This window comes from Propithecus coquereli, unplaced genomic scaffold (assembly GCF_000956105.1).
Source record: "Propithecus coquereli isolate 6110/MARCELLA unplaced genomic scaffold, Pcoq_1.0 Scaffold617, whole genome shotgun sequence".
NCBI lineage: Eukaryota > Metazoa > Chordata > Mammalia > Primates > Indriidae > Propithecus > Propithecus coquereli.
In genome coordinates, this window is record NW_012152141.1 from 154,967 (window position 1) to 163,431 (window position 8,465).

An 8,465-nucleotide genomic window follows, 5' to 3' on the forward strand; every position below is an offset into this window, starting at 1 on the left:
GGGAGGCTGAGGCAGGAGGATCGCTTGAGCCCAGGAGTTTGAGGTTGCTGTGAGCTAGGCTGACGCCACAGCACTCTAGCCTGGGCAGCACAGCAAGACTCTGTCTCAAAAAAAAAAAAAACAAGCTTTGACAGTATATGCCATTGTGTTCTAAAACATAAGATATCCACCTTGTATTCAGGAGTAAAATATTTCACATAGGTATTTTGTGTAGAATGGTGTCTCCTAAGAAATCTCAATTTCTTTATATAGAATACCACAACCGTTATATATAATACTATATGGTCAAATTATTTGTGGAGCGTAAATATTGTCTTAATACTTGGAAATATTTTTATGTTTTACACAAATATCTGAAGTGATAATCCTCTGATTTATTAAATAACACCTGCATAGGCCAGCATTTCTGTAACATTAATGTAGTATTGGTAAAATTAACTAAATAAATTTAGGTCCTTTTGCTCCATTTGCAATGCTTCTTCCTAGGCATGTCTCTGAGTCTGTAAAAGTTTTTAAAAAAGTAATTTCAGTTTGAACTTTTTGTTTAATCTAATAGACATTGAAAATGATCTTAAAGGGCCAGGTGTGGTGGCGTAGACCTGTAATTCCAACACTTTGGGAAGCTGAGGCAAGAGGATTTCTTCAGTCCAGTTCAAGACCAGCCTTAAACTGTGGACAACGTAGAAAGACCCCATCTCTACAAAAATATAATTATAAAATCAGCTGATCATGGTGTCACATACCTGTAGTCCTAGCTATTAAGGAGGCTGAGACCAGAGGATTACTTGAGCCCAGGAGTTAAGGTTACAATGAGCTATGATTGCATTATTACACTCCAGCCCAGGTGACAGAGCAACACCCTGTCTCTAAAGAAAATTTTAAAGGAAAGTTAGATGCATCTAGATATTACTTGCTGGTTATAGTTCAACGGTGTTTATTATCATTTCACAGTGCTTAGAAAACATTTCCCATAGGATTTCTGCTTCTATGAAGTTGAGGAAATTTATGCCTATTTTAAATAATGTTCTTTCTATGTGAAAATTTTCTGTCCTTTGTTTAGTGCTCAAAAATGCTGTTTATTTGTCCACATGGTTAACAAGTCAAACCTTCTCATACAGTTACTTAACACTCTTTATGTTTACTTATTTGCTCTATACCGGAACAATTGATTTCTATGTTTTTAATATTAATATGACTGAAATTATGTCAATTTCTCATTTAATGAATCTTTGTAGAGTACATATACATTAAGTTCTTTGGTATTAAATCTACACATGTAAATGACTTGGAATTGTGCCTACCACACCATATAGTCTATATATTAACTATTCTGCTTCATCAAATTATTATCTCTTTATACCGTTCTCTATTGACTATGTCAATTTGTGTTTTATCAACTTTAAGTTTCCTTCTTGTCTAAATATTGACATATAAAAGTTAGGATCAGATTTGACATTTTGGCAAAATCAGTCAAATGGCACAATTCCCTAACTGACTTAATTTTTTGTTATTTATTTATATTGTATAAATTTAAGGTGTCCATCATGATTATATATAGACATACACATCTATAGAAATTAGTAATGAGATGATTACTACAGTTAAACAATTTAACATATTGGCACCCCACATAGTTACCTTTTATTCATAGTAAGAACACCTAAAATTCATTATATTAGAAAATTTTTGGTAAATAATATAATATTAACTGCACTATTAACTGCAATATAATATTAACATGCTTTACTTTAGCTATCTAGATTTTTTCTTATATAAACTAACTTTGTACCATTTGACCTGCATCTTTCCACCCCAACCCCCCTCTGATAACCACTATTCTATTCTGTTTCTATATATTTAACTTTTTTTTACATTCCACATATAACAGAAATTATGCAGTATTTTTACTTTCTCTCTCTGTCTTATTTCACCTGGCATAATATCCCCAGGTTCACTCATGTTATCAAAAATGGCAGTATTTCCTCTCTTTTTAAAGCTGAATAATATTTCTCTGTGTGTGTGTGTGTGTGCGTGCGCGTGCGTGTCTATGTAGAGAGAGAGAGAGAATATATTTATACATATATATCTATATATATATATTCCTTACTATTTGTTTATTCAGTCATCCATCAACACATATTGAGGTTGATTCTACTATATTTTGGCTGTTGTGAATAATGCTACAATAAATATGGGAAACATGGGAGTTCAGACATCTCTACCAGGTGATAATTACATTTCGTTTGGGAATATACTCAGAAAATTATTGTTGGGTCATGTAGTAGTTCTATTTTTTATTTTTAGACAAACTTCATGGTGTTTTCCATAATGGCTGTACCAATTTACATTCCCACCAACAGTATACAAGGGTTCCCTTTTCTCCACACCCTCATCAACATGTCTCATTTTTTTTAGCAGCCATATGAACAGATGTGAGGTAATATCACACTGTGATTTGACTTGACACTGTAAAACACCTAGAAGAAAACACAGAAAAATTTCCTTCACGTTCTTCATGGTCATGCTTTTTTGCATTGGACATTAAAAGTACAGGCAAAAACATACAAAAATAAACAAGTGGGACTACATCAAACTAAAAAGTTCTAGCACATCACAGGAATTAATCAATGAAATTAAAAATCAACCCATGGGTTGGGCAAAATAGTTAGCTATATTTCTGATAGGGAGTTAATATCCAAGATATATAAGGAGCTCACACAATTCAATAGCAGAAAAACAAATGAACAAAATCTAATAACCTAATTTCAAAATAGGAAAAGGACCCGAATAGGCATTTCTTCAGAGAAGACATAAACATGAATAACAGGTGTTGAACTTCACTAATCAGCAGGAAATGCAAATCAAAAACCTCATTTACTCTAGATTTTGCACCTCATTTATCTCAAGCAGTAAATATGAGTATTGAGGACAGCAGGCACAGTAATTCTCTCCACCCTATAACAGAAGACCTGGAGACATTGGGGCATCATGGATTGCCAATGCCCTCATTTTCCCACATTATTTTTCCTATTTCTTCCATCTTTAAACCACCACAAAAACCTAAAAACATGAACTACTACAACTTAGACATTGATTTCTAGATAGACCACAAATTATGAAAGTACACTCAAGAAAAAATAGAATAGATTAACAGTCTTAAATTGTGAAGAAATAGAATATATAAATAGACCTATAACAAATAAAGATATTAAATTAAGAGTCTTTCAAAAAAGAAAATCCTAGATATTGGTGTCTTCACTGGTGAATTCTACCAAACGTGTAGCGAGGTAATACACAAGGAGTGCAATGCGCACTACCCGAAGGATGGACATATTTGAAACACGGACTTCAGGGGGGGGGAACCAAGGGCAACACACGTAACCTAAACATCTGTACACCCATAATTTGCTGAAATAAAATAAAATAAATCAAAACTCTAAAAAAAAAAAAAATCAGTTCTTCATGGTCACTTTCAAAAACAGAAAAAGAAAAGCAGAAAGGCGTTTACCAGGAGCTGGGGTGGGGTTGAGGAAATGGTCAAAGGACACCAAATTTTCACAAGATGGGAGAAATAAGTCCAATCTGTTCTACAACGTGGTGACTATAATCAACAGCAATGTATCATATCCTTAAAAATCACTGCCAGAGCAGATTTTGAATGTCCTCGCCACAGAAACAAGAAAACTATATGAGGTATAACGCATATGCTCATTAGCTCAATTTAGCCATTCTACAGTGTAAACATTATGTTACACATGCAAATATATGCAATTTTATATGTCTGTTAAAATAAATTAATTAAAAATAGAAGAAAAGAGAAAACGAATTCATGCTACAAGGACAGTATTACCCAGATAACAAAGCCAGGCAAAAGCATCACATGGAAAGAAAAGTATTCATTATCCCTTGTAAATGTAGACATATATTCTCAAAAATACTAGCAAATTAAATGTAGCAACCTATAAAAATGATTGGACACCCTCACCGAGAGGGGTTACCTCACAAATGCAAACATGGCTTAACAACTAAAATCAATCAATGCAATAAACCACCATGATAAAACAAAGTACAAAAATATTTTGATTGACTGATGGGCTTTTGACAAATCCAATGCCTGTTCATGGAAATGCCCCTGAGCAAACCAGGGATAGAAGGCAACTTCTTAGTCCTGCTTAAGGGCATCTGTGAAAAATCTATAGCTAACATCACACTCTGTGGTAAAAACTTGGGTGCTTTATACCTTTGTTGAAGTCAAAATAAAAATGTGATGTGACAAATCTCTAAATTTAATGTTTTACTTGGGAAGGAAGAACTGCAATTTGGGACATGAAAGCAGACAGGGTGGTCTTGGGTATGTCCAAAAAACAAAGAGAGTGTGATAGGTTTTATATAAAGGAGAAATATTATGTATTACTCTTTGAGAATGTTCATTCACACTCCTAAGGATTTGGAGAGCTGGAAAGCTTTGGTTTGTGAGTGAAAGTGGTGGGAAAAATTAGTTCTAGAGTTGCAGCAAGTCATCTCAGAAGCTATAGATACAACTGATTTCAGGTTACGATAACTCGTTTCAGCAGTCAGGCTTCTGCAGAATTACATTCTTGGAGCAATGTTTTGTACCCTGAGTGATTATTTCTGCTGGCTTCTTGACTCTGTTGTAGTTGAGTATGAAAAGAATGACCCAATCCTCATAACCAACTTTCACATTTCCTCCTTTTGATAAAAATCTTTCTTTGAAAGCATTACAGATCAACCTTCTTTTTTTGTTTTAAATAGGGGAGAGCATAAATGGAGTGCCCCACTACCACAAATTATGCAGTCGAGTTTCCCACATCTGGGGAAATTACAGGGATCAGCACATCTGCAGTGAATGGAGAAGCCTCACCCTGGGAAAGGTGTGACTGAGCGTGGAGCTGGGAAGGGGGCGTGGGATTAACCAGATGATGGGGTGGCGCCTTCTAAGTGGGATAAGCAGTGTTTGCAAAGGCTTTCTGGTGACTTTGAAAGGAGCTCAGGATGGCCAGATGTGGAGGCTGTGAGGGGGCGGGAGGCCAGGGCAGGGATCCTGAAGAAGCCAATCGCAATAAGGCAGCTTTGAGCTCTTCCTTATGGCCACAGGAGGTTTAAGGGGAGCAGTAAAAGATTCAAGACACGGCTCTTCTCTCAGGATACCGTGTGTGTGTGTGTGTGTGTGTGTGTGTGTGTGTGTGTGTGTGTGTGTGTGTGTCTGTGTGTCTGGAGGTTGGGGGGAGCCAGTTCTGTTTACTGTTCCAAGGCTCTCCAGTGGTTTGGTTTGCACTTTGTGAACATGGGCTGATTACAGTGGGGAGCAGCTGCAGGTAGACCAGAGGCTATGGAGGGGATCCCGGATGGTCCAGACTAGGCACAGGACCAGAAGTGGACAGGTTGGAGAGAGATTTGGGAGCAGAAGGCAGGCCTTGGTGATGGGTGTGGGGGGAGGAGGGAGACATGGGAAGGAGTGAGGGAGATCTCCCAGGGTCTCCAGGGAGCAGCCGCGTGAATGAGGGTCTCATTTCCAAGCACACTGGGAACTGTGGCTTTGGGGTGGTGGGTGGGGTGCGCTGGGTTTCAGGTATGTGGCCAACAGATCTGCCTGCTCAAATTCCGACTTCAGCCTCCACTGGCTTCACAGGTGCTGCCTCCTTGTTCTTCCTGGTTTTACTGCCTCACTTTCTACTGTTTATTCTGGCCTTTCTGACCTGGCCTTCTACAGGGATGGGTGCCTTCCTCTCACGCCCAGTCTACTCTCGTGGCTTTTCCTGGGACTAATTAGTAATGCTCCCAAATCTATGTTTCCAAGCTAGCAAGAACATTGAAAACAAACAAACAGACAAGCCCCCCAGTTTTCTCAGCCCCATTTCCAAAGTTTGAAGGTCACATCATGTCCAGAGGATAGTGATGTGCAGAAAGTCTTTTTCTTTTTCTGATTAGAATGTAAGCTCCTCAAATGGAGTGTAGAGGTTTTTGTCTGTTTGATTCACAACTGAGTCTCCAGTGCCTAGAGCAGGTGCTCGGTAAATATTCATTGAAGGAATGAATTCCTTTTTGTATCTCTTGTATCTACCACCAGATACTCTTTCATCTAGTACCTGCTTAGCACACAGTAGATAGGTTCGTTGAATGAATAGGTGTCCCTTTAATCTCTTTTCATATATAGATCTTTTAAAAAATAATTAATAGACTTTATGTTTTAGTGCCTGTTTTACAGCAAAATTGAAGGGAAAGAACATATCCCTTCCCACACCCACCCTGTCCCCCAAAGCCTCCCCTCCCATCAACATCCTGCACCACTGTGGTACATTTATTACAAATGATGATACGTGATTGTCAACCAAAGTCCGGGGCTTGTGTTAGGTTTCACTCTTTATGTTGTACATTCTGTATACCTTTGACAAATGTATCATGACATGTATCCATCCTCCATCCATCCATCCATGCGTGCATCCATACATGCATCTATGCATCCATTCATCTGTCATCTATCATGCATCCATCCATCCTTCCATCTATCCATTCTTCTATTCAGCCAACACATATATGCCCACTCTGGGTCATGCATTCACTCTTCAGAATTTGTCATGAGAGCTGAGCTTCCTGGAGGTGTGGTGGCACTGCCCCTCCTGAACACATCATGGCCCCAGGCCCACGGGCATCAATTTTTACCCTTGAGATTGATGCTACCCTCGGGCTGTATAGCACCTGCCAGCTGACTGATGGCAGCCACCTCGCTGCACCCATGCTGAGGCCTGGGGCAGTGTCCTTGGTGTGCACAGTTCCTCATACATAGGGGTTGTCAGCCCAGGTGCAGGTAGAGGTGGCAGTCTGGCTGCAAGGTGGAAGAAGCAACGCTCAGCACTTGGGTAGGAGGGTCCTTAGGAAAGGGGCAGAAAGAACAGCTCTGGAGGGTCCTGGATGAGGAAGGTGCAAGGCTGAGGACAGGCCAGGAGGAGGTCGGACCCCCAGGCTGGGGGGCATCTGAGAAAAGGGGAGCCGCTGGCCTTTGGGGCTGACCTTGCCCTTGTGGGCTCCTGCGGTCCCAGTGGCAGCATTTTCACCAGAACACAAGGTCTTTGGTCACTCGTTCCTGCAGAACCGTCCACTTCTTCCCCAAGTCAGATGACACAGAGAGCTTCAGGACAGAAAAAAGAGGGAAACAGAGGTTTAGTCATGCCTTCAGGAATGAGCCGCTGCCTGGAGTGTGGCCTCCCTGCTATACCGAATTCCCCAGGGGGAGCCAGTCTCGTCCAGCAGATGCACAGGCCTGTGCTCAGGGTACAGACTCACGACCAAGAGGCCGAAGGGCCCGGTAGGAGAGCCACTCCCACCCCAGGCCAGCTCGAGCTCCAGGGTGAAATCCAAGGTCCTCCCAGGGGAGGCGTCTGAGCCTTTGATACCCAGCAGGGGCTTCACAATACTTGTGGGGGGAGTTGGAGGGCATTTGGGAGGAGGGAGGAGGGAGCAGTGTGTACAAAGGGCCGTGGTCAGACGGGCATCTCAGGGAGTCCTGAGGAGGCCAGGCCTGTACTCTGCTGGGGACAACAGTCCAGTGCACAGCATGACAGGCTCAGAGACAGGCCTGCTTAGGGAGCCACACGGGCCCGAGGAGGAGTGGATGGGGCAAGGAGGGTGGGAGGGCCCACGGTGTGTGCCCCAGACCTGGGAGGAGTGGACGGGGCCAGGGGTCCTCAGTTTCTCACCCAGGGCTCTAGCCTCGGGATCCCAGGTGGAGACAGGACCTTAATGAGGCAGAGTGAGTTTTGGAAATGCCAAGTGGAAATAGCTGGGCCAGAGGACGAGACCCAAAGCTGCTCCCCTCCCCACCTGCCTGTGGGGTACCTCACCATCCTTCTCAACGAGACAGTCCAGGGGGACCTGAGACCGAGGGTGGGCGGTGGGAGGAGCATCTCTGTGGTGCACTCCTCTGTGCCACACCCAGCCCCACTGTGCCAGGGGCGGGGCTTAATAACTCCATTTCCCAACGAGAAACTGGTGATGGGGTGCAGGAAACGCTACCCCAGAATAACATCTTAGAAGTTGAGGAAACGGCAGAAGCACGAAGCCACTCTCATCTTCCCCTCCTCCACCCTTCCTGCCTGAAGCAGGCCCTAAGTGCTAGGAATGGCACCCTCTGACCTGCTCCCTCCCTCTCCTGGAAGAGCCTCATGTGACAGGTGTCCTGTCCCATACCTGGAGGGAAGGAATGGCACCCAGGGAGGCCAGGAAGAAGCTGAAAAAACAGCCTCACTAAGCTGTCCCCCAGTTTGTTCCCATCAGAGCCATCCCTTTGTCCTTCGATGACACTTCCACGTGACTGTCCCCTCTTCATCAAAACTAAGCAGAAAAATAGGCCGGGCGCGGTGGCTCACGCCTGTAATCCTAGCTCTCTGGGAGGCCGAGGTGGGTGGATTGTTTGAGCTCAGGAGTTCGAAACCAGCCTGAGCAAGAGC